This window comes from Erinaceus europaeus, chromosome 4 (genome assembly GCF_950295315.1).
Source record: "Erinaceus europaeus chromosome 4, mEriEur2.1, whole genome shotgun sequence".
Classification (NCBI taxonomy): Eukaryota; Metazoa; Chordata; class Mammalia; order Eulipotyphla; family Erinaceidae; genus Erinaceus; species Erinaceus europaeus.
Genome location: NC_080165.1, coordinates 63689811 through 63717609, shown reverse-complemented (window position 1 = coordinate 63717609; position 27799 = coordinate 63689811). Strand labels below are relative to the sequence as shown.

Here is a 27799-nt window from a genome sequence, read left to right as displayed (position 1 = left end):
CAAGTACCACCTTGGCATGTTTCACTTCTGACTGTGTCCAGAGACATAAGGCTTGGAATGTCAGCCCTCAGTTTCATTGCTCTGGTGAAACCTTTCCTAGCTAATTTCTTAATTCCATTTTGGGTGTTGTACTTCTTAACAAAGCCTCAAAACCTAGATATAGACAAAGGGCCCATTACATAGGGGGATATGTACACATGTGTCCATAAATTAGGGGAAAATATATACCTTAAGGCAAAAGTGCACAATAGTTTGCAGTGAGTCAATAAATGCAGCAAACAAGTAAAAAGACCTAAAAAGACTCCATAAAGTACCTAATCAAATGGTTTTTACTTAGACCTAGATACCCTCCTCACCTACTTCCTATTACACATTTTTCTCAGTCACTCCAAAGCTAACCTGTCAGAAAAAGTAAGGACTACAAAAGCTGAATAAAGGCAAGAGACCAGCAAACTTTAATGATGACTCTTTAGTCACTATCAGGCCAGTCCATCACCTGGGACCGAGATCAGGGAGTCCTGGGGATTCCCACACAGACATGATGAGCCTGGTCCTCTCACCACTGTCACTGGTCATCTCTATCAGGAATAATATAATGGACCTCTTTGTCACCTCCTTTGTCAGACCCAGCCCTTAATGTGGATCAACATTAATGTGGTGGGGACTATTCCATTCTTTGAAGGGAGGTTGGATAACATACTCTACCTACCACCTGAGGAAGATGGGTCCTGAAATTATTGCAGCCTGGTGTGTTCTTAGCCATGACCACAGAGTGTGAGTTCAGACCTACAGGGAGACAAGAGGTTACATAGGCAGGCTCCTGTGCTGAATATGGGCCCCAGATCAAATCAACAGGGTTTATAGTTAACAATGTTTATATATTATTTTCCCACATTTGGGAGCTACTCTCTTCCTTGATCCAGCTTTCTTGTCCTTTTTCCAACTATGACACCATATCCCCAGACAGTAACCTGGGTCCACCTGCATATTAGCTGTCAGGCTCGGGCAAAAACAGTAAAGTCATGGGCCCCTTGGAATTTACCTAAAATATACCTATTAACTTTTTCCAAAATGGAGACCCCAAATCTCATCTATAATATTCTTGCCTTTAGGTTCATGATTAGTCAGCAATTTGTTCTGCTTTATATCTTAACTCTTTGAGCCACCAGGTTCCAGATGACACCATGATGCCAACCTGACTTCCCCGGGCAGATGACCCCACCAATGTGTCCTGGAGCCCTGCCTCCCCAGATCCCTGCCCCACTAGGGAAAGAGAGAGAAAGAGTCTGCCCATGTGCAGCTGGGAAGCAATTACAGAAGCCAGACCTTTCACCTTGTGAACCCCACAATGATCCTGGGTCCATACTCCCAGAGGGATAAAGAATAGAAAAGCTTTCAAGGGTGGGGATGGATACAAGGTTCTGGTGGCAGGAATTGTACCCCTCTTATCCTGTCTTCTTGTCAATATTTCCATTTTTATAAATAGAGTTTTTTAAAAAGATATTTTTCCTAATGAACACAAAGTAATTTTTAAAGAAGCTTCTATTTCTTAAGCCCTAACAATCTAATTAGTAAGAGTTTATTATGATCTGCACTTGCATATAAGTCATGATTCACATTGTCATTCAACAACATTTTTTATTTTTTATTTATTTATTGGATAGAGACAGTCAGAAATCGAGAGGGAAGGGAGGGATAGAGAGGGTGAGAGACAGAGTGACACCTGCAACACTGCTTCACCACTTGCAAAGTTTTCACCCTGCAGGTGGAGACTGGGGGCTCGAACCTAGGTCCTTGCGCACTGTAACATGCGCTCAACCAGATGTGCTACCTCCCAGCCCCTGTCATTCAAGAACTCTTTACCAGTTCCATTTCATCTTTCTTTACAAGCTTTGTAACAGACTTTTTAACAGACCCAGGAGAACCTCAAATAATACACTATCCAGGGATGCCTAATTCACTGCTTATTTTCCTGTGCTTATTATTTTTTCACAGCTATAATGAAGACTTCTGTAGGTCAGGGGCCATATCAACTGCTTCTATGATATACCTCCTCCCCCCAAACATCACTTCTACAGCTAATAAAATACCTTGTTTTTAGTGTGTGTGTGTGCAATACATACTTCTTGTCAACTGAAAAACTGGAGCTTGAGAAAAAGGAGAGGTCCTTATCAGTCAAAAATGTGGATTGAAATCTTTGACTCCTACCAGATGATAAGCAATCAGGAATGCTTACAGGGCACAATTCCAAAACTAGGTGGTAGTGGTTGGGGTGGGGGAAGCAGCCAGCACACTCTGCAACAATTCAGGCACATGATGGTAAAGGCCTAGAACAGGCTCATAACTGATAGCGGAAGGGAGGCTCTAAGGCTATCTGTAGCCAATGCTCATGGTTAAGAACAGGAGATACAGCCTCTGACTGACAGGCTTCGTGAAGCACCAATGGCAGACAGAGAGAGCTGAACAAGCATAAGGTCCCCTCTCCATTGTCAAGTGTAAGATAATGATGCAGAGGACACACCAGCTCTCATTTGTTTCATCAGCCTTCCAAGTAAGGCTGCAGCTGGAAAGCAAGACTGGTCTGTTCAGGGCACAAAGCCAGGGAAGAACCCCCTAGAGTTCATGGTGAGGCTGGGCTGACTGCGTGATGGGGTACCAGGGAGGGATGGGAGGACCTGTAGTCTCTCTTCCTGCCTTCATCTAAATATCTTCTCACTCCCCATCCTCCCTTTTTGTTCTTCTTTTCTCTTTAACTCCTGCTTTCAGACTTCTCAGGAGGAACTGGAGGAGGTGGTGGTGTAGAGAATAGCTGGTCCACTGAAGGGCACCCAAATGGCACACCCTGTTAGTCTAAGCCAGCTCCTTACACTCATGACTTCTCTGATTGATCAGTTCCATGACCTACTTGTCATTTAATATGTTCACTGCCTGCCCTGAATATGTGGAGCAAGATGGTATAGTGGCAGGATAGTTGTAGGAAAAAAATAAGTAGACACAGGTCCTCCAGATGGGAAGTGCCACGACCAGTCAGGGGATACTGCACACTTTAAGGGACAGCCTGATGTATAAAAGCCTTGCTCTCACAGTGAGCCTCTGCAGGCTATCCTCTCATGCTTTGTGGACAGCAAGCAGACTTGGGGTGGGGAGCAATCCTTTACAGTCCTATCTACACATGCTTCCACTCCAAAGCTGCCATGGTCATGTTTGATATGGTCATGTTTCTGAGGATGCCCTCCTCTCAAAGACCCCAACTTGTTGACTCCTATTCCCTTTCTTAGTGTCCTATCTGAACATCCAAAACTAAGCCCACAGACTAATAGATGGAAATCATGTAGCTTAATGATATAGATGAAAAGGGGGTGGGGGAAGGCATGTCTTATTGTAGGTCTCAGTATTAGAGACAGAGCTGAAACTGTAAACCAGGACTCCAGTTCTTTGATTGTGGTCTGCTCACTCCCTCACCAGACTTCATCTTCCCCCATCATTAACCCCTTCCTCACAACCAAACCCAGACCCCAATAACCGCCCTCCACTTGGAGAAGGTCAGTTTCTAGAGTCTAGCTTACAAACAGCTTCAGTCTCAAAGGGCTAACCCAGTCAGATATTTCTCCTCCTTCTTTAGTGAAGACTATTTCCATCTTCCACCACCCCACTTTTTTACCAGCCCCTGTTCTAACACTCATTTACTGCACCAGTCTCTCAAATCAGATGGAAGGGAATTTTTCTAGTTTTTACCTTCCTAGCTAGGAGAGACTGAACATGTTTCATGAGAGTTCTAGGCTCCCCATCTGTGACACCACCATAACATTATCCTTTTTCCCAGTGGAACAGTGAAGGGTAGTAGCAAACGGAAACTCTGTATGTGGCATCATCTCCAGCACCACCACCATCATCATCATGACCATCAGTGAGTTGTGAATGTCTTCGCCAGAGCTTTCATCTATCAACCCTGCTTCAGAATGATGGGGCCACCCAGAGCTGATGCTGAAGGAGTTTATCCTATATATTTAAGAATCACCCACTTTTGCCTTTATTCATGGGAAAGTCTGGACCAAAGGAGCTGAGCTCCAGCTCCAGTTTCTGAGCTGTCTCTATTTGGAAAGGCAAGATCAATGCCCTTAATAATTCTAAGATAAGTGGCACTATTTTAAAAGAAGTCTTGTTTTCCAGAGTAGTTCAGAGAGGCTCATTAAGTTGTCTAAAGACACACAACTAGTTGTGGCATAGCCAGGACTCAAAGCACATTGCTGTTTTGCTCTAAAGTAAACCTCTAAGCTAAACCCTAAACCACTAAGCCATAGGACACATTCCCAAGGAATAGCCTAAGCTGAGACATGCTCAAAGCTTCCTCAAGTGTACTATGCATTCAGACTCAGTCACTCACAACTGAGTGTTCCCTATGAGTTGGGTTGGGTGTTTTCATAGCTCTGTGACCTCATTTGAGTGTCGCAATGACATTGAGGTGGGGGGTAGCTAAAACCATTATCTCTTTTTATAGATGTTTACATATTTTTTAACAAATATTTACAACCTCTTGCTTCTAAAGGATCCTCTCCTACTGTCGGGAAGCCATAAGTGTCAGGCAGTGACAATACAGAAGGGTTAGAGACATGTGCTTTGGCAATACTGAGAAGGAAGACCAAGTCCGGTCTAAAAGGTGAAGGGGTAATCAGGAAAGGCTTTCCGAAGGAGGCAACTCTGAACTAGTTTTTCTAGGGATGAGAACATTAAGACAGGGCACAAGAGGTAGCAAAATGCATTCTAGGCATGGGAAACAGTATAAGCAAAAGTACAGTGTGACAAACAGCATGTTGAATAGGTTATCAGTCAGGTCAAAGCCCTGACTGATAACCTATTAATTTGTGACTAAATTAGTAAGCACAAGGCTATACAATTACCTTAGTTTGACAGCAGAGCTCAAGCATCCTGAGGAGCTGAGTCCTTTTCACTCCTCTCCCTACTAGGTCCCCTAGGACCCGAGTCTGGGAATGGGGCCCATGGCTCCCCAGAGCTGCTGCATGGAACATAAGGAATGTAAACAATTTCCTGTTCCACAGACCAGAGATTCCTCCTCCTTATACACTGACCCTTCCTGTGCCACTGAGGGTCAGCAAAGAGATGGCCTCAGGCCCAGTTTACCCAGAGCCTGGCTCCTCAAGGAAGAATCTCTACTTTTCCATCACAGGCAACACTGCCCTCTATGCATTGACCCTCTGCCCACCCATAGCCCTCTGCCAATGTACAGCAGCACTGCTCTCACTGTGAGTCTCTGCAGGCCATCCTCTCATGCTTTGTGGACTACAAGCAGACTTGGGGTGGGAGGTGATCCTTTACAGTCCTATCTACACATGCTTCCACTCCAAAGCTGCCAAGATTACTGACAGCTTACTCCACACCCACCCCAAACATGGTTCTATTCCACTGTGATCAAATTTAATTATATAATTTTAGACAAGTTACTTAGTCTTTCTAAACTCTGGTGCCCTCATCTGTAAAATGGGGAAATAATAATAAAACATGCTTCATAGAATTGCTGATGAGGACTAAATGAGTTAATATTGTTAAAGCATTTTAGAATAGAACTTAGCAATAGCAGACACTATCAGTAGTTATGGATAAGCCACTAAGATAATTCAAAGTTTACCTAAGTGTTAATTATAGCCATTCTACCTGAGTAAATCTTTAATATTGTTATAGGACTGGCCAATATTCCAGGGTCAAACTCTGGTTTTGTAAATATAATTTTATCAGCACATAAACACTTACTCCTATGGATTTTGTTATTATCTGTGGCTGTTCTCATGCAGCAGAGATTCTATGGTGCTCAAAGTCACAAATATTTACTACTCAACTCAGTATGGAAAGATTGCTGATCTGGGCTGGCAAAATAGCTTACATGGATAGCGCACTACTTTGCCATTTGTACAAAACCATGTTTGAGTCCTGCCCCCACCACACTGAAAGCAGCTTCTTTGTTATAGTTTCCTTTCTCTCTCTCTCTCTCTCTCTCTCTCTCTCTCTCTCTATCTCTCTCTCTCTCTTTCTCTCCCTCCCTGTGTCTCTAGAAAAAAAAAAGAAAGTTTGTTGCTTACCATGCTATTAGTCTGGGTCATGTATAATGAACAGTATTCAGTTTTTTTTTTTTAATCTACAAAAGTCATCCAATTTACATGGTCCAATCACACAGACGTATCAAGGTCCCTCATACCCATTAAAATGGGAAAGTCATGCTCTAAATCCAGCGAATCTAATAATCAGAAAATTGTCATCATCATATGTTGAGTACTAACCATGTTCAATTATATCTGAAACTTTCTCCACACTCCTGCAAGATAAAAAGGATCACTGCACCCTCTTCTGCCACCCACCTCTTATTCACAGATGATGAACTTAGAGGCTTAGAAAGATGCCAAGTATGAGCCTAGCACTCAAACCAGTTCTATGGACCCCACATTTTGCTGTCCTCCCTCAGGGGTCTGGAAGAGACTATTGGGAGTGAGAGTCATCTCTAACACATACAAGAAAGGAAGAGCACAGAGACCTCCAGTATTTCAGGCAGTAAACTCAGACAACTTACTGGTGGATGGTTCAGTCCTGTGGCTTTCTTGTCAGTTCCAGGATGGTGCTTGAAATAGAGATATACAGTGCCAGTCTCAGGGCTAAGTAAGCTCCCACAGAAAGGAAGCTATCTTTAGCAGCTGCCTAAATTATAGTTTCCCCCTCTGGGGAAGGCTAAGAAAGAAAAAGTAAAGGCTTCCAACCCAGAGTCCCCTCTCTGCAGGCTGAAAGAGGGGGTGGGAGACAGAGAGGGATGGGAAGGAGGGAAATGGGCATCTTGTTAGGAAAACAAAACTGAAAATCTCCCTCTATCCAAGTGGCATTTCCCTGATTTGGGGGGTGAATATGAATGTTATGGGTTTTCCAGATGGTTTTCTCATTTTGAAATCTAACAGAGGTTTATTTGTCTCACTGGGGATAAAACAGGCACACAATGGTGTTCGAAAGCCATAGTCCAACATGCACTATTCTATCTCTCCATTTTGAGTGACTGCCATTGACAGCAATTTTCTGGGTGTTTCAGAGAAATCAACCATCAAAGGTTATCTATCCTTACTCAGCCTGTGGCTTTGTTGGGAGGCTTTTGCACATTATCAACCAGGTTGTAAGAGAGGAGAGCAAGTGCAATCAGTGCCCTAAGACTTCAGGGAGGGAAAAGTGACTTCTGAGTGGGCAATCTTGAACATTCCTCAGAAGAAGAGGCATTGAAGTTGAGCACTGAGGAAAGGTGGATACTCGTAGATGGTTTATCCCACAAGACAGGCTCCAAAAAAGGCAGCATCAGGAGAAGCTGCCAAGTAAGAGAAAAGAGAAAGGAAGTAAGTTCACCAGGCTGGAACACTGAGCTGGTGGTTGGCTGACTGACTGTCTATCTAGTTGGCTTATATTAAGGGCAGTGAGTAAATCCTGCTCAATACTGGGGCTGGAAGGACCATTTTGATAGCATCATATGAGGTGGGTTACAGGAGAGACAGAAGAAGGAGAAGACTAGGAGGCAGCTCTTTAGAGTAATAGTAATAGAGGCCTTCCTACACTGCTATAAGTAGAAAGGAAGGGAGGAATGCCATAGATGTGACAGAGGGGTGTGTCTCAGCACGTGTGTGTGTGTGTGTGTGTGTGTGTGTGTGTGTGTGTGTGTGTGTGTGTGTGTGTGTGTGTGTGTGGTGCAACTCTGGCAAGACAAGTCTTAGGCACATAAAACAAAAGCACAGGCTGTGCATGAGTGGGAATGGAAACGTTCTTTTGGGAACAGCTGCGAAGTAAAAGAGAAGAAGGAATTCAACACCCAAGTCACTGCTACCCATTAAAGCCAGAGGTCTGAGGCTCCTAGCCAAAGGGAAATCACCCTGCTTCTGACACCCAGTTGCCTCACCCCCTCAGCTTCCTGGAAGCCAAGCCCCTCCGGTTCACACAAATGGTACTGTCTTTACTGAAAGGGTACAGGAGAAAAGGCCTACAGCTCTCTGCTAGGCTCTCCTGCCAGGCTTTCCTTCCTAAGCCCAGCATACAGGGAGCCTACTTTAGGATCCCAGGCCTGAGAGGAGCTCCATACTAGCCACCCTACTGGTCCTTTCACCCTGGACTCCCGTGCTGTGCTGTCCCCTCAGCACAGGATCCCACTGTGTCTTTGCATATGGCAGCACTCTGAACCCTGGACTGAGTCTTCCCCAGACACAATAGCAGCCTGTATCCACACCAGAAGAGGCTCTGTATATGCCTCAGAGCCTAGCTACACATAAATCCTGAGCCCCGGCACATGACCTATCCTGAGCAGAATGGGGGAGAGAGCAGAACTGACCCCAAAAAGGCAAACTGATTGAAAGTCCAGACCTAGGGTAATCCTGAATTCTAACAAATATTTGCTGAGCTTCTAAGTAATAGGCTAAAAGCTGGAAAAATACCCTGGTAAACAAGAGTTTAGTGTGGGGGAGAGAGAGACAACTAAGCAAATAAACATGATGACAGAGCTATGCCTATAATAGGGGAAGTGCAAATGTTTGGGTCTGAGAGAAGTTTGCAGAACTCCATCCTAAAATGGGGTTCCCTTTCACCCAGAGCTCCTATCTAGATGAGACATAATCTGCAATGGGCACTGGGCATAATCAGAGATGCTACTAAATATTCAGAACCAGAGTCGCATATGGTTACAAATACTATGAAAGGCTGAGAACACATACTAGAACATAAGTATTGATTGGTAGATAGGTTTTTCATAGATACTGAAAAACTAATAAGACATAAACACACACACAGAGTAATTGCCAAAGTAATTAACCTCTGAGTTGATGTATTTAGGTTATTATCTATCTATCTATCTATCTTGGAATCCCCACCCATTTTCCTGCTATGAATATTGTTTTCATTAGAAAAATTTAATATTTTTATTTATATAGAAACATAGAAGGGGCCAGGTGGTGGTGCACCTGATTGAGCATACCTGTTACAATGCTCAAGGATCCAGGTTCGAGCCCCACTCCTGTTCCCACCTGCAGGGGGAAGATTTACAAGTGGTGAAGCAGGGCTTCAGGTGTCTCTCTGTCTCTTTATATCTCTTTCTCCCCCTTCCTCTTGACTTCTGGCTGTCTCTATCCAATAAATAAATAAAGGTAATTAAAAAATTTAAAAAGAAGCATAGAAAAGCAGAGAGAGAGGGAAAGGGAAGGGAAGAGAGAGAGAGAGAGAGGATAGCACATAGCTATCCACCAAAGTCTCCTTTAAGGAGGTGGGGGTGGTGGGGATCAGACTCCAGCCTGGGTCACATAGGGCAAAGCAGTATAACACTCAATCTTAGACAAAAAAAAAAAAAAAAAAAAAACCAGTAAGGTGACCTAGGAGTATTTTTGTCCTGTCAGCTGACCCGAACAAGATGAATGGCTTTGGGTAAGAAAAAAAATTACTTTCTGGACTTCCGGAGGTGGGGCTATTGAGCAGCAGCATCTGTGTTTCTCTTCTCTACCGGGTCAACTAGGAATACCAAAGGAAACCACCTAGGACTGCAAAAAGACAGGAATAGAACAACTTCAGGAACCCACCAAATCACTGGTGAGTGCAAACACATGTGGCTCATGGACAGAGAGGAGCCTAGGGAGAGATTAAGTGGCTGGAGACAGTCCAGTAGTTTACCAGTTGAAACACCACCTCCTCCAGTCTGTTTCACCAAGGGGATGGCTGAAGGGAGGAGAGGACTCCCATAAGACTCACCAAATGGAACAGTGAGTCTCCATTGCTACTGCCCTCAGCCTCTGGAGCAGCAGCAGGGAGGCCCTGTGCTGACACCAAGGAACAGAGGACTAACTAACAAGGAAACTCAGGAGAAGATCTATACCTCTGTGGCCTAGCGGTGGGTCTGTGAAAGACTCTTCCTATAACTACTGGATTATCTCTGCTCCACCCTGCTTTATCTCTTGGTCAGGAGTGAGTCATTAAGCTAAGAAGCCTACTTATAGTTTAAAAGCCCTCAGGTTCCCATAGCCTACAGGGAAGAAAAAGAACAAAAAAGAGGCTTTTAAGCCACTGAGCTCCAACTCAGGGATTAAAATACGATTAAAACAACTGTCAGTTTCCACAACTGTGAACCCTTTAAGTACCTTACTTAGACACAAGTCAATCCAGGCAAGAGTGATCAGTAATTTGAAAAGTACTAACAGAGGGAACTCATAATATGCTATATAAAATGGTTAAACCAACAAGAAAAAATATTGGAGAAATGAACTAGGACAAGAGTCCAGCTAAAAGACCCCACAGGCTGAAGCACAAATAATGAGGTCAACATCCAAACACTAGTTAAGGAAATAATCACAGGAGTGAGTAAAGAGTTTGAAAGAATTGTCATCAGAAATGCGGAAACAACAAATGAGACCCTGGAAGAAAACTATAATTATCTCAAGGTTATTAGAGAGTTGAAAGCTGAAAGAGCTGAGCTAAGAACACAACTAGCTGAACAAGCTAAAACAGTAACAGAATAGGGTAACAAAACAGATGAACTCCAGAAAACAGTAGAGGGGAGAGAGAATAGAATACATGAGGCTGAAGACAGAATTAGAAAGATCAAGGACGATTAGAGACAACTAAAAATGAAGTAAGAGACCTCAAAAAGAGAATAAAAGATACTGAAAACAACAACAGAGACATATCGGAGGACTTCAAAAGAAATAATATACACATATATTGGCTTACCAGAGGAAGAAAGAAAGGGAGGGGAAGAAAGCAGTCTACAGAACATAATAGCTGCGAACTTCTCTAGTCTAGACAACATCAAAGACATAAAGGATCAAGAAGCCCAGAGGGTCCCAAAAAAGAATCAACCTAGACTTAAAGACACCAAGACACATCTTATTTAGAATGGCATGGAATAAGGATAAAGAAAGGATCCTGAAGGCCGCCAGAGAAAAGCAAAGAGTCATCTACAGAGGAAAACCCATAAGATTAACATCAGACTTCTCCACACAAACACTACAGGCCAGAAGAGAATGGCAAGATATCTATGGAGTGCTCAATGAGAAAGGCTTTCAACCAAGACTACTGTATTCTGCTAGATGGTCATTCAGACTAGATGGAGGCATAAAAGCCTTCTCTGGCAAGCAACAGTTGAAAGAATGAACTATCACCAAGCCTGCCCTGAAAGAAGTTCTGAAAGTTCTCCTATAAACAGTCAGACCACCATAAGTAAGACATATATCAGAACACTCGAAAACTCTATAAGAAAGGTCTTAAAATATCTTCAATTTTTGATATCAATAAATGTCAATGGCCTGTATTTTCCTATTAAAAGGCACAGAGAAGGAAGATGGATCAGAAAACACAACCCAACAATATTCTGTTACAGGAAACCCATCTAACTCAACAAGACAAACACAGACTCAAAGTGAAAGGATGGAAATCTCTCATACAAGCCAATGGGCCACAAAAAAGGGCAGGAACAGCTATTCTCATGCCTGACATGATAGACTTTAAAATAATAAAATGAAAAAAGATAGGGATGGACATTACTTAATCTCAGAGGATCAGTCAATCAAGAGGACCTAACAATTATTAACATCTATGCACCCAATGAGAAGACATCTAGATACATCAAACATCTACTGAAAGAGCTAAGTGAGGAGACAGATAAACTGGGCATTTTCAGAGTCATTCACCCCATGAAACTGGAATGAATACACATTCTATTCAAGTCTCCATGGATCATTCTCAAGAATAGAACCTATGTTATGCCACAAAGACAGCCGCAGCAAGTTCAAGAGCATTGAAATCATCCCAGGCATGTTCTCAGAACACAGTGGAATTAAACTAACACTTATCAACAAAAGATTAGTAATAGTCCCAAACTGTGGAAGCTCAACAGTACACTACTTAACAACTACTGGGTCAAAGAGGAAATAAAGGAAGAAATCAAAATATTTTGAGCGTTCAATGAAAATGAAGACACAAGCTATCAAAATATTTGGCATATATAAGTAAATCTGGAAAAGTAAGCCCCCACACCTATGGACATCTAATCTTTGACAAAGGTGCCCAGACTATTAAATGGGGAAAGCAGAGTCTCTTCAACAAATGGTGTCGGAAAAAATGGGTTGAAACATGCAGAAGAATTAAACTGAACCACTGTATTTCACCAAATACAAAAGTAAATTCCAGGTGGATCAAGACTTGGATGTTAGACCACAAACTATCAGATACTTAGAGGAAAATATTGACAGAACTCTTTTCTGCATAAATTTTAAAGACATCATCAATGAAATGAATCCAATTACAAAGACTAAGGCAAGCATAAACCTATGGAACTACATCAAATTAAAAAGCTTTTGCACAGCAAAAGAAACTACTACCCAAACCAAGAAGCTCATCACAGATTGGAGAATATCTTTACATGCCATACATCAGACAAGAGGCTAATAACCAGAATATATAAAGAGCTTGCCAAACTCAACAACAAGACAACAAATAACCCCATCCAAAAATGGGGGGAGGACTTGGACAGAATATTCACCACAGAAGAGATCCAAAAGGCCAAGAAACACATGAAAAAATGCTCCAAGTCTCTGATTGTCAGAGAAATGAAAATAAAGACAACAATGAGATGCCACTTCACTCCTGTGAGAGTGTCATAAATCAGAAAAGGTAACAGCAGCAAATGCTGGAGAGGGTGTGGGGTCAAAGGAACCCTCCTGCACTGCTGGTGGGAATGTAAATTGGTCCAACCTTTGTGGAGAGTAGTCTGGAGAATTCTTAGAAGGCTAGAATTGGACCTACTCTATGATCCTGCAATTCCTCTCCTGGGGATATATCCTAAGGAGCCCAACACATCCATCCAAAAAGATCTGTGTACACCTATGTTCTTAGCAGCACAATTGTAATAGCCAAAACCTGGAAGCAACCCAGGTGTCCAACAACAGATGAGTTTCTGAGCAAGTTGTGGTATATATACACAATGAAATACTATTCATCTATTAAAAACGGTGACTTCACTGTTTTCAGCCGATCTTGGATAGACCTTGAAAAATTCATGTTAAGTGAAATAAGTCAGAAACAGAAGGCTGAATATGGGATGATCTCACTCTCAGGCAGAAGTTGATAAACAAGATCAGAAGAGAAAACACAAGTAGAATCTGAACTGGAATTGGCATATTGCACCAAAGTAAAAGACTCGGGGGTGGGGAGAATGGGGAGAATACAGGTCCAAGAAGGATGACAGAGGACCTAGTGGGGGTTTTATTGTTATGTGGAAAACTGAGAAATATTATGCATGTATAAACTATTGTATTTACTTTTGAATGTAAAACATTAATTCCCCAATAAAGAAATTAAAAAATTAATAATTACTTTCTATAAAAGATTAGGAGTTTTCTGGAGCCCCTCACACTATACTATGTGCCAAACGATAAACATGTACTAAACATTATTGGCTCAATCAAATTATATCTCATGAATTCCTTTTGTTTCATTATTCATTCATTAGTTCATCTATTCATTCAACCATCATTATTCTGAGCACTTACTCTATGTCTGGCTCTTATTGCTAGAACATAAGAACAAATGAAGCAGAAACAGTTCTTTGCTTCATAGTGCTATAGCTTCCCAATCTGGGAGTCCCTTTCGATTATCGTTTTCTTCCATCCATAATGATCCATCCTGTTAGTGATTCTTGCCACCAAATTTCCTAGATGCCGGGGGGGGGGGTGCATTTATTCCATTTACAAACACCAAGCTCTAAACCAGGTCTAGCCCTACCTAATCTCATGCAGGGACCATACTGATCTTTCCTTTCTCCTGTGCACCAGAGCTCTGCAGACATTTCTGAGTCCACTGATTCTGCATTTTTTTGATCCAGCATTCCTTGGGCCTCCTGGTCCAAGCTGAAAAGCACCTGCTTCAGTTTCTAGGTTTGGTCATTTGGTGGAGCTCACAAATTCCATACCAACCATGCTTTGAAATCTGATCTACATCCTAAGTGTGGTGAAGACAAAGATCTTAAGTACGCTGCTGGTGGGGATGTAAAATTGTGCCACCTTTATGGAAGAACAGTTTGACCATTTCTGAAAAGTTAAACAAATAACTCCATATGATCCAGTTGTTCCACTCTCAGGTATTTACCCAAGAGAACTGAAAGCATATGCTCACACAAAGTCTTATTCATGAATGTTCATAGCAGCTTTATTTGTAGTAGCTAAAAACTGGAAGCAGCCCAAATGCCCACCAACAGGGGAATCAACAAGCAAATTGCACACTGAATACTACTCAGCAATAAAAAGAATGAGTTGTGATACCTGTCACATGTGGACGGATCTTAAAATAATCGTACTAAGGAAGAAGGAGAAAAGGGGGGAAATAGGTGCACGCTGTATGATTCTGTTTATCTAAAATTTGCAAAAGTACAAACTGATCTTTAATGACTAGAAGTTTGGTGGGTGCCTATTGTGGGGATAGAGGGTGGGCAGGGAGGAGAGGGATTATAAAAGGCACATTTGAAGGAAGATGGGCATGTTCACAGTTTTGATTGCAATGAAATTTCAGAGGTATTAAAGCATATCAAATTATGTACTCTAATTATGTGAGGCCTATATTATGCCAATTATACCTCAATAAAATTACTTAATAAAAAAATCAGACAAGTATATTGATTCATGACTTCATAGTAACAAAACACCAAGTGCTCTAGCCACTGCAGCAGGGTGCCTTCTAGAAGACTGCTAATACTATAAGCTACTTCACAAATTCTGGGGAAGTCCCCATAGCATAAAAGTAGGAAATGGCTGGGGCCGGGTGGTGGCACATCTGGTTGAGCACATGTATTACAATGCACAAGGACCTGGGTTTGAGCCCTCGGTCCCCACCTGCAGGGGAAAATCTTTGTGACTGGTGAAGCAGTGCTGAGGTATCTCTCTGTCTCTCTTCCTCTCTATTACCCCCTTCCCTCTTGATTTATAGCTGTCTCTATCCAATAAATAAAGATTTTTTTTTAAGTGGGAGATGGAGAACAAGAATTCCCCAGAGATCCAGGCTTTACCTAGCCTGGTTCCATTTCCCAGAAGGCTGAGCTATATACTGGAAAGAATATATGCTTTCGGTAGAGAATGTTCCATCCTCCAAAGACAGGCTGGACAACATACTCTATGTTCCACCTGAGGAATATGGGACCTGATACTGGGGCAACTTGAAACATTCCTACTCATGACCACAGAATATGAGCTCAGATCTATAGGGATGCAGAGGTCACATAGGTTCTTAAGCTGAATATGGGCCCAGGATCAGATCAAATCTATAGGGTTTACAATCAACAATATTTATACACCTTTCCCATATTTGGAAGCTAATCTTCCCTGATCCAGCTTTCTGGTCCTTTTTCTAGTCATGACATCATCTCCCCAGACAATAACTTAGGTCCACCTGCATATCAGATGTCAGGCTTAGGGAAAAAAAACAAAACACTAGTATAGTCATGGCCTCTTTGGAATATAACTAAAATAGGACTACTAACTATCTACAAAATGGAGACCCTCCCCCAACTCTTCATATGAACTATTCCAGCCTTTAGGTTCATTATTAGTCAACAATTTGTTTGGCTCTATATGTTAACTCTTATTTCAGCCACCAGGTTCCAGAGGCTAACAAGATGCTAACTGGACTTCCCTTGGCAGACAACCCCACCAATGTGCCTTGGAGCTCTGATTCCCCAGAACCCTTCCCCACTAGGGAAAGAGAGAGACAGACTGGGAGTATGGATCAACCTGTCAATGCCCATGTTCAGCGGGAAAGCAGTTATAGAAGCCAGACCTTCAACCTTCTGCATCCCACAATGACCTTGGGTCCATACTCCCAGAGGGTTAAAGAATAGGAAAGCTATCAGGGGAGGGGATGGGATACAGAGTTCTAGTGGTGGGAATTATGCAAAGTTGTACCCCTCTTATGGTTTTGTCATTGTACCCTTTTTATAAATAATTTTTAAATTTAAAAATCACAAATAGCTATTTAATCTTGTTATACAAAGAAGAAGAAGGAGGAGGAGGAAGAGGAGAAGAAGAAAAATAATAATATATGCTTTCAGGTTAGCAAGATAACTTACCTGGATAGACATCTGCTCTGTCACAGATGTAAACCAGGTTTGAACCAGCCTCCATCGCATTGGAGGAAGCTTCAGTGCTGTGGTCTTTTTCATTCTCTCTTCTATCCAAAAAATTCAGCTCAGAATGGTGAAACCCCCAGCAATGACCAAAAAGAAAAGAAAAAGAAAAAGGAAAAAGAGAGAGTACATGCATTCATATTTGGCCTGTGTCTATGTGGCTCAGTACCTTTGAGCTTCATTTCCCTCATGGGCACACAGATGGCAAAGCTCATCAAATGAAGAATATGTGCCCAACACCTCCAAGGCCCTCAAACCGAGCTTCCTTCCCTATCTCCTCGCTCTAAGCTCCTTGTGGTGCTGGCTAAGTAAGGTTCAGGGTTCAGTCCACAAAAGCATGAGAAAAGCTGAAGGTTCTCAAAAGCTGAGAGACAGGGGAACTTAGGAGTTCAGTGAGACACAAATAGGCACAATCCTGGTTCCATCAGCATATTTCCAGAAGGTAGAACCGAACTTACAGAAATCAAAGTCCTTGCTGTGTGTCCCAGCATTTGTCACAGGCAGATCAAATGGAAAAGGAAACTGAAATCAGTGATTAAGACATGGCATCAGGACAAGCCATTTGGAAGGATATGGCTTGAGCATGGTGGCTTGACCTTGCATATTGGACAAGCAAATATAGGACAAATGTGACCTTGCACATTAGACAAGCAAATATAGGAGATGCCCCGTAAATAACTGATGAAGACAGACAGGAGAGGAGAGAAGAAATGAGATCACACTAATATATGACAAGCTTTGCCTCTCTGGGTGTTGGGGTTTATGTGTAGGTGGTGTGAGGAGGTAGTTGTATGCCCTGTGCATGTTAATGTACTTAAAGCATGATGTGTGGTATGTAGTTGTGTGTATGTACTATGGTGTACATGTGTAGGGGTGTGTATGTGTGTGTGTGCACTTGAGAGTACCTTTCTAGGAAACAAATACACATGACCCTACTGACTTTCAATTTTCAGCAAAAAGACAACCCAGCCAGCTGCCAAAGGTATCTGAGCAGAGGAAACAGTAATGTCAGCCACTATGCCAATTTCAAGTCAGCTCACCCTTAGTTTATAAAGGAGCTGCCCAAGCATAATATTTAGGAAATGTTACCATGGGGAATGCACTGGCTTATCTGCAGTTTCCCATGAACTATACCACCACAGCCTCGAAGCAGAGGCCCATTCAAAGGATATTTTAGATGCCATGGGCCAGACACAGTATTCACACTTGTCAGCCCATTGAATCTCCCAGTAATCCCATGAAGGTGGGAGTTCTCTCTGGTGAGGACATTAAGTTTCAAAATGAGCAGGTAACATGCAAATTAGGGCTATTTTCTATATATACACCTTCCCATTCAACCCAGTTCTGATTCAGCTCCTGTGCATGTATGTATCTGTTAACATGTGTGACTGGGTTTCCTCTCAGAATATGTTGTAATGGTGTGTATATTTTCTCTGACTCTATGTCAAATTATGATGCATATTTGCTGCTGATGCAACAGGCCTGATACAGAAATGCAATGCAATATATTTACAGAAAGGATACCAGTATTTATTCATAACTATGTACAAATTCTCCCATTTTCATATTTTTAACTTTTTATGTTTTTTTACTTATTAATTTTGTGGACAGATGCAGAGGGAAGCTGAGAAGGAACAGGAGGTAGGGAGAAAAAAAGAAGCACCCGCAGCACTGCTTCACTGCTCATGAAGCTTCTTCCCTGCAGGTAGGGACAGGGGCTTGAACCCAGGTCCTTATACATGGTAACATATACACTCGACCAGGTGCACCACTACCCAGCCCTTCAATTCTCCCATTGTTGTTTCAAATACTTATTCCCAAATTTGTGATAATAGTATTGTGATCTACATATTTACATATAAGGAAATCACAGCTTAGAGATAATCAGCACTTTACTGAATGAGTGAAGTTCATACACATGTAAGCTTCAATCTGACTTATTACAACAAATAGACCCAACGTTCCCACTGCACAGAGCTAACAACATATATAAGCATCAGTATCATGATAGACAACAGGCCCCCTTACACGAATGCAGCTTCCCAGGATGCCCCAGCCCAGCTCTCAGGGAAGTGTTACCATTAATACAAAGAACCCCCTCTCCCCACCCCACCCCACCCCACCACACACACACAGCCACAGACCAGACCAGCCCCTCCCAGCCCCATTCTCTTACCACACACTCTTGAGTCATAGAAGAGTCCAGGATGTCTCTTCTTTGAGGCCTGCCACTTGGGGGAATGAGCTCCTCAGAAGGGGTCCCCACCCATTTAATGCTCTGCTCTCACCAACTTGAAATTTTTAATTGTTGTCTGAGGAGCCCAGCATCTCCATTTTGCACCAGACCCTGCAAAGCATGCAGCTGGTGCTGCCCATCTTCCACACAGCCAGCCCAGGCAAGCTTTCCCAGGAAGAGCAACCCCGCCAGCCACTCCCTGTGTTTCCAAAAATGTTACCCACAGTCCCTGAATGGTCAGGATGGAATGGAGACAAGTTACTTTAATCTAGGGTGGTTTCCTGTCCAAATGGCCTTGATGAGCAACTCAGTTACTTACTGTACCATCTCTCCTCCTTACCCTACACCTCACCCCTCTCCTATCCAGGCTCCTAGGTTTTTGATTATTATTATATAGTAGGATATTATTCTACTCTTCCAAGTGCACCATTGCTCAAGAGACAAATTCCTAGAAGGCACAGCATTTTCACTTTTATCTCCAACTCCTCCCCCCACCCCACACACACCATAGGCTCTTTCTGCACAAACAACAGGAATTTCATAAGAGCCTCAGAGCAGGTGGCTGAAATAAATCACAGTATGTCCTGAATTCTTGACCCTATGGGTCATAAAACATACTACCCATGTGATGGCACTGTGTTAATCCTACAGAAGGAATGAAGGGCCATCCGTAATCAGATAAATATTAGAAGTAAAAATATATACATATGTTAGCTTTGAAATGCAGTAAGGCTGACTGCTGGCTCTACATTTGGGGATACAATATTACACCATGCTCACTCTTCTTCCATCTCCTCTCCTTTCTTTCTATCCACTTTCTAGACCTTTTTCTTCTCCAAGCAGCCTTCCAGACCCCCATGATCTGCTTGTATGCTCCCAAACTCAAAGCACTTTCATTTATCCTATAAATTTCTATTTGTGTTTTTATATTAATGTTTACTTTTTCATCCCATTTTTTAAATTTTTTATTTATAAAAAGGAAACATTGAAAAAAACCATAGGATAAGAGGGGTACAGCTTCACACAATTCCCACCACCACACCTCCGTATACCAACCCCTCCCCTGGTAGCTTTCCTACTCTTTAACCCTCTGGGAGTATGGACCCAAGGTCATTGTGGGTTGCAGAAGGTTGAAGATCTGGCTTCTGTAATTGCTTCCCCACTGAACATGGGCATTGACAGGTCGATCCATACTCCCATCCTGTCTCTCTCTTTCCCCAGTGGGGACTAGCTCTGGGGAAGCAGAGCTCTAAGGTACATTGGTGGGGTTGTCTGTCCAGGGAAGTCTAGTTGCATTCTGCTAGCATCTGGAACCTGGTGGCTAAAAAGAGAGTTAATATACAAAGCCAAACAAACTGTTGGACAATTATGGACCTAAAGGCTGGAATTGTGCAGGGTCCTCCATTTTGTAGATAGCTAGTAGGCACATTTTAGTTATATTTCAAAGGGCCTGTAGCTATACTAGTGGTTTTTTGTTTTGTTTTGTTTTGTTTTGTTTTTTGCCTGAGCCTAAAATCTGATATGCAGGTGAATCCTAATTATTGTCTGGGGAGATGATGTCATGGCTGGTAAAAGGACCAGAAAGCTGGATCAGGGAAGAGAGTAGCTCCCTAATATGAGAAAGGGGTATAAATATTATTGTAACCCCCATCAATTTGATGTGATCTGGGGCCCATAATTATCTTAGGAGCCTGTGTGACCTCTACATCCCTCTTTTTTTATCCCACTGAACTCTCCCCCTGCCCATGTAGACTTTGAGTGCAGAATATCTCTGAGCAGTGTGTTCTCTTGCTGAATGGATGGAATCAAATGGCAGGAGGGGTGTAAAGTTGTCAGAACTGAGCAGAAAGACCATAAGCACCACATCATGGCAAACCTGGCGAATTCAGGTCCCTTGGCCTTTCCTCTTCTTCAGAGGCCACTGGAGATCAATGGTCAAACATCTTCAAGAGGTGTCTCAAGTGACACTCCGCAAAATTCAGTGGCATGCTCTGTGAAGACAGACCTTGGAATGCTCGAATAAAATGCAGGGCATTTTCATTACTGTTTGTTTCCTCCTTCCCCCCGCAAATAAAAGGCATCATGCACATACAAGGTACAAGAGAGGGGATTCAGGCAGTAGCGCAGAAGGTTAAGCAAAGGTGGCTCAAAGCACAAGGACCAGCGTCAGGATCTCGGTTCGAGCCCTCGGTTTCCCACCTGCAGGAGAGTTACTTCACAGGCAGTGAAGCAGGTCTGCAGGTGTCTATCTTTCTCTCCCCTTCTCTGTCTTCCCCTCCTCTCTCCATTTCTCTCTGTCCTATCCAACAATGATAACAACAATAATAACTACAACAACAATAAAACAACAAGGGCAACAAAAGGGAATAAATAAATAATTAAAAATAAATAAACAAACAAATAAATAAATAACAAGGTACAAGAGAGAAGAGAGGGCTTTTTGTTTGTTTGTTTTGTTTTGTTTTGTTTTTCCAGTGCTCCAAGAAAGGAGGGAAAAAACAAGATCCAAGCTCCAGGACTTGAGGCTAGAAAAACCAGGAGTAGAGCCAGTGGCTGGTGGCTCACCAGGTAGAGGGTATGTTGCCAAGGCCAAGGAGCCAGGCTCCATCCCCGGGTCACCACATAGAAACACCTGTAGGGGGAGCTTCCTAAACAGTGGAACAGTGTTGCAGTGCTTCTTTTCTTTTTTCTTTTCATCTGTGTCTCCCTCTCTGTCTAGAAGAAAGAAAAATGAAATAAAGTGGTTGTCAGTAATTGTAGAGTCATGTAGACACTGAGTCCCAGAAATAATCCTAGTGGAAAAAAAAAAGTGGGGAGGATGAAAAGAATAAGGAAAAGAAGGAGGAGGATCTGCTGTGACTGGGATTTCCTGTCAGTGTCCAGACCCTCCCGTGCTCCCTCCCTCCCAATAGTTCTGTGCAGCTTTGGGGAGAGGTTTTTGCATGGACTCCTTCATTTCACTTTGGTTGGGAAGCCAGAATAATAGTCGCACACAGGACTGAGGTCACAGATTCAATCCCAGGCACCCAATGTGCCAGAGCTCAGTGTCAGCCTGGTCTTTCTCAGAAAATTAAATAAATAAATCTTCATAGAATTATCTTTCTTTTTAAAATATTTATTTATTTGTTGCCCTTGTTTTTTATTGATGTCATCATTGTTGGATAGGACAGAGAGAAATGGAGAGAGGAGGGGAAGACAGAGGGGGAGAGAAAGATAGACACCTGCAGACCTACTTCACCACCTGAGAAACGACTCACCTGCAAGTGGGGAGCTGGGGGCTTGAACCGGGATCCTTGTGCCGGTCCTTGCACTTCGTGCCATATGCACTTAACCCACTGCACTGCCACCCAACTCCTGAATTGTCTTTCTTTGACTCTGACAACCCTGCAAACCCCATCATGCTCTCTCTGATAAATGGGTGAATAGGACACCTTATTCTCATGCCTGCTTCACAGTCCTCACCTCTTCTCTTGAGGAAATGAGGAGGGAGAGACTTGAGAGCTAGTCAATCCTATTCATATTATAGTCACTCTTGCCCTGAGTCCACTCGAGAGATGCTGACCTAGCTGTGCTGTTGCATTGGCTAGACTCTTGATAGGGAAGACAACAAGATACTGGCATTCTATAAAAATCCTTCAGGTGGCTTCCCACACAGACATGGTGGGTCTAGACCTCTAGCGGATCCCTCTCACCACTGTCACTGGTCATCTCCATCAGGAACAACGTAATGGATCCCTTTGTGGGCCCATATAGGACCTTGCCCTCAGTGTGGATCAACAAGGGTAGGGAATGTTCCATTCTCTGAAGGGAGGTTGGATATCATACTCTACCTACCACCTGAGGATGATGGGTCCTGAAATTAGTGCAGCCTGGAACGTTCCTAGCCATGACCACAGAATGTGAGCTCAGACCTACAGGGATGCAGAGGTTACATAGGCTCCTGTGCTAACTATGAGCTTCAGATCAAATCAATGGGATTTACAGCTAATAATACTTATATACTTTTCCCATATTTGGGAGCTACTCTCTTCCCTGATCCAGCTTTCTAGTCCTTTTTCCAACTACAACACCATTTCCCCAGACAATAACTTAGGTAACCTGCATGTAACATCTCAAGCTCAGGCAAAAACTAGTAAAGTCATGTGCCCCTTGGAATATACCCAAAATAGACCTACTAGCTTTTTCCAAAATGGAGACCCAAAATCTTCATCTGCAATATTTTTGTCTTTAGGTTCATGATTATTCAACAATTTGTTATGCTTTATACTTAACTCTTTTCATCCACCAGGTTCCAGATGCTATCATGATGCCAACCTGACTTCGCTGGGCAGATGATCCCACCAATGTGTCCTGGAGCCCTGCTTCCCCAGATCCCTGCCCCACTAGGGAAAGAGAGAGACAGGCTGGGAATATGGACTGACTTGCCAATGCCCATGTTCAGCGGGGAAGCAATTACAGAAGCCAGACCTTCCACCTGTGCACCCCACAATGATCCTGGGTCCACACTCTCAGAGGGATAAAGAATAGGAAATCTTTCAAGGGAGGGGATGGGGTATGGAATTCTGGTGGTGGGAATTGTGTAGAAATGTACCCCTCTTATCCTATGATCTTGTCAATATTTCCATTTTATAAATAAAAATAAATAAATAATAAATAAACCAGAAAAAGAAAAAAATTATCCCCCAGGTGATGTTATGGTGCCCTCAGTATGGAGTTTCCCCTCTTAGGAGTGCCTTTGATGGAAAGAAGCTATGGACGTCCAATTTCACAACCAGGGGAAGGTGCGTGCTGGAGGGTTAACCATCTTGCCCTGTGCCCTGAGTTAGTAAACAGATGAAAATCAGGGATGAAAAGCAACTGAATTAATAGCTTTTTCCAAATCTAAATGTCAACATGGAAGTTTTCATCTGGACTGGAGCCAGAACAGCTATACTAGTACCTCTAGGATTTTCTTGGTGGGTTTGTTAAAATGTAGTTTTTGGGTACTCACAGGGTAGGACCTGATATGATTCAGAGAGGGCTGTGCACTTTTCAGAAGGAAAGATTAATATTTCTGAGTTAGGTAGATATGTGTTCTAGTCATGGCTTTGCCACCAAGTCACAGGATAACCTTACCTGGTTTATGTCACCTTTCTGGTGCAGTTTCTTCTTCATCTGTGAAATAGGCACTGTAGTCTAATGGCCTCATGGGTTTCTTGGGAGCTGAGTGAGGCCATGTGGTGCCTGGCACATAGTAGGAACATAGATGTACTTTATTATTATTATTATTATTATTATTAATTTGTAGAGTTTGTTATGTAAGAATGGCTTCTTTGAAACCTCAGGAAAAGTTTTGATTACAGTCAAGAAAACAAAAAGGCAGAATGGCTAGGAGACACTGAGCCAAGTCTTAGAGGATTCAGGAATGAGAGCCAGAAATGGAGTGGAAGCCAGTGCACAGAAGTGGGAATAGCAGATCATATGCAGAAGGTGGGGGTCTGCTGCAGATCTGGCCAGGAGGGAGACTGGGAGTCAGAATTATCCAAAATAGAACTTCTTTCTCTCCAGCTTCACAGTTTACTCCCCACTGCCTCCTCCCTTTCTCCCTGGGCCACACTCCACATGCCATTGTCCAGACTCATTTGTTAAAACTGCCCCCCCCAACCCTGCCCTAGGGACTCAAGGAATCTTAGTAATGTGTCCAGTTCTCAGTGCTGGCTGGAAAGAAGCAAAATGAAAGGGAGAAGCCCCTCTCTTTAGGCCTGTGTCTCTGTATGACTTCCCACAGCCCCCCCCCCCCAGTCTTAATCTTCCACAAGACATGGCCATTCCAGAGTTAGCACCTGGTTATAAGTAGCCAAAGCAAAAAGGGTGCCAGTAGCCTTCCTCCCCTCACCTAACCTTCTCTTCCAACCCCTTCTCTATTTCTTAATTAGACTCTGTGCTGATGTCCCCAATGAACTTCCCTTGAGTACAAGAGTTCCTTACTCCATATAATCATTTACTTATTCATCCATCCATCCATCCATCCATCCATCAATCCATCCTTCCATTAATCTCAAACAATTTCACTTGGCATCTAACCTGTAACCAGTCTTCATGCAAGCAGCAAGTTTTAACATGAAAAAGACACACTCCTTGACCTTCTGCAGGCTAGGGAAAAGACACTGAATTTTGAGTTCATGCTTATTTTCTTCAACCCTCTTTTCTAATTTGAGAAGAAACTGTATAGTCACTGGTAAAATACAGCCAAATTGTCATTGTCTAAGCCCTCCTGCTCCTGCCCCTCCTCCTCACCTTCATTCTCCTAGTCCTCTTCCTCCTCCTGCTTTTCCTCTTCTCTTTCTCTCTTTTTTTTAAGTTTTTAAAAATATATATTTAGTTTTTTCTGGGCTAGCATGGGGGTGCCTCTTCCCGGGCATATACTCTCTGGGTTGGAGAGAACTCAACTGGAGCCAGCCTGGGCTGCTACTCACTCAGCAACTCGAGGGAGATGACTCAGGAACAGACTCGTGGTGGAGAGACAATTCGATTCTTTATTGATCAGAGAGCCAAGGCTTTTAAAGGCTGGACCTGGAAGTGGCAAGTCGGAAATGGAAATGACTAGGAAAAGGGCGGAGAAAGGCAAAAGGGGCTGGAAAGGTAGGAACTTCCTTAGCAGTTATTGTGAGGGTTTTAACTGGTGGGATTAATAATATCCTGGAGGCAGGGAGGGTCTTGAGGATAGAAAGAAGATAGATCAAAGGAATGGAATGGGTAGGGATCTTTCAGGCAAAACAATGATTATGTAGATAATAAATCTGATAAGATGAGAGGATGGATATCTCCTCAAGTCAAGCCCTGCCAAGCTCAACCACATCCTCAGAATTTCCTGACATCTCCCCCTTTCTTTTTATCTAATGGCCATAGTATCAGGAATGCAGGGTGCTTTGCTTTGTGAGGCAGGGAGTCTGATAAGATGGGGCAAACCTTTGGGGTTACTCCTGTCCCTCCTTGATCAACCTCTTGGTAAAGAGAGAGACTGACAGGATAGACACACTTCTCAGGTCAAGCCCTGCCAGGCTCTACCACATCCTCACAATTTCCGGACAAGTTTTATGTGAAAGACCAGAGTACCAGTCAGCTCTGGAGTATCCAGTGCCAAGATCAAACCTGGGACCTTATGTATGCAAGTCTTATGTTCTACCAATAACCTATCTCCACATCTCCTCCTCTTCTCCCCCCATCCCCTGCCTGGCCCTGCACATATACTTTACTCCCGCAGAGTAAGAAAAACCCACCCACATGAAGCAGATAACACATGTCTGGAGTCCATATTGCTCTCCAACCTGCAGACATCAGAAGTTGTCTGCCTTGGTGTATGCTATCCTCAGTAACTCTCTGCACCCATAGGTCTGGTAGCTTATATCAACCAACAGTAATTGACCCGATTGGGTGAACAGGGCCATGGAGACACAGAGATGGCTACAATTTATTCCTAATAACCTGGAGAACAGAGTTCAGTAGGATTGCCTAACATGAAAATGAAGTCATAATACAGAATGGGAAACACACAGAGATGGTCCTAATACAATCAGATTGCTAACAAAGAGGAAACCAGGGGAGGGTGCCTGGAGGAAACTAAGGAGAGAAACAGCAAGTTGAAAATTGAACCTGTGCCTTGACTTGACTTTTGTGATTCCAGATCATCTTAACCACATATCTCACTGCCTTTTCTCCTTTCCCTTTCTTGCCCTCCCACCCCCAGTCAGAAAGCCTAGACATCAAGACTATAGAACTGTGTGTGTGTGGGGGGGGAGGGGGTGTAAAGGGGTGTGTGTGACACAGATACAGGTGGGTTCCTCTCTACTTTATTAATTTATTTTTAACAAAGATTTACTGAGTTCACACATTCAAAACTGGGTCCCCATCTGTAGCTTCACTCAGTGGAGCAGTACTACAGGTGTCACTCATCTTCTGTTTCTCTCTATCTCTGTGAGAAAAAGGAAATAAATGACCACTGAAAGTAATGTCATCATTGTGCAGTCATGAAACCCCAAGGAAAATTCTGGTGACAAAAAAAAGAAGCAAAAAAACCAAAATCTCAATGAGAGACAGAGAGCCAGAGCACCACTCTGGCACATGCAAGTGCTGAGGATAAAACCTAGGTTCTAATGCTTGAGACTCTTGTGCTTTTGTGCTATACAGCCTCCTAGGCCCCTCTCCTTTAATTTAGACTTAGTACTATAACACCAAGAAATGATCCTAGTGGCCCTGCTTCTATAATAAATGCATAAATAAACAACAATTTTCCTCTTCTTCCATGAGTCCAGGACCAGCTGAGACATAGACGTACAGGAGGTATGGGGGGGTGGGAAATGGTACACCCACTTGAGCACACATATTACAATGCACAAAGGCCCAGGTTCAAGCCCCTGGTCCCTACCTGATGCCTGACAGAAGCTTCACAAATGGGCTGGTTTCCTCTCTCTCTCTCTCTCTCTCTCTCTCTCTCTCTCTCTCTCTCCTATCTCAGCTTCTCTCTGTCTGCAATGCAGCTCTTAATATCAGCCATGCTCTTGGTAAAGCCAGGGGGATATGTGACTTCCTATCTTTGGCCTCAGTGAACTTGTTAGTATGCCATGGAAAAGTGAGGCCAGTTCATAAATCCTGTCATTGGTTTAGGTGGAGGACCATAGTCCACAGGCTTGTGTGATATAAGCTAAAGGAAGAGACTGTCCTGGCTAAGTTGAAGTGATGCCATGATTCCCCCCTAGTCATCACATAACTCCCAAGCAGCTGAAGACCAGAGCTGAGTTTTAAAATGTTTCACCCCAGGTCTAATAGGAAAACAGCTACAGACTGACAGCAAAGGGCAGGACTTTGATTCACTCATGGGCAGAGAGAGTTGTGGCAGTCTGTAAAGGAGCTGTAGGTTCAAATTCCTCTAACTAAGGAAACAGAGGGGGTGGGAGAGGGGGGATAATGTTTCACCCTTGATCAAGCACAGTCACAATGAGATTTCCTATGGCATGAGGGGTAAGCCTCTTTCAGCCCCCACCCTCAATATTTATCAGGATTGAGCCTGTGGAAGCCAATCCTTGTTCTCTGGAGATTTGATGCATTATTCAAGGGGCTAAACTTTCTGTCTCTGCTAACTCAAGAACCTGGACCCCAAGATTCCTTTTTGAGAAGCAACAAAAATATCAGAAGTAGAATGGGGCCAAGAATCCAGAGATTTCAGCTTCTAAACTTGGCTCTGTCATGAGGGATAATAAGACCTTGGGAAGTATATGACTTATCTTCTGCAGGCCTTATCTGCTTTATTTGTAAAGGAACTATGACAGGACATGCCTTGTAATGTTGTCATGAGGAGTAACAGTTCAGGATAAGACTACATCCCTGGTATAGATTATCTTATAAGGAAAATA

General features: G+C 43.0%; 1 protein-coding gene across 4 annotated transcripts in view; it reads right to left on the bottom strand.

Moving 5' to 3' along the window:
• Window positions 1-27799, bottom strand: part of DAAM2 (dishevelled associated activator of morphogenesis 2) — a 153281-nt gene that overhangs the window by 49111 nt on the left and 76371 nt on the right. Inside the window, exons 1-2 of one of the 4 annotated variants that reach the window (XM_060189747.1) lie at window positions 4899-4992; window positions 710-786 (exon numbers count right to left, since the gene is read on the bottom strand). The exons of 2 other annotated variants lie outside the window; for them this stretch is intronic. The gene's annotated coding sequence lies outside the window, so the exon portion shown is untranslated. Of the gene's footprint in view, window positions 1-709; window positions 787-4898; window positions 4993-27799 lie in introns of those variants that run through there. One more of the 4 variants, XM_060189746.1, reaches the window with a different exon arrangement.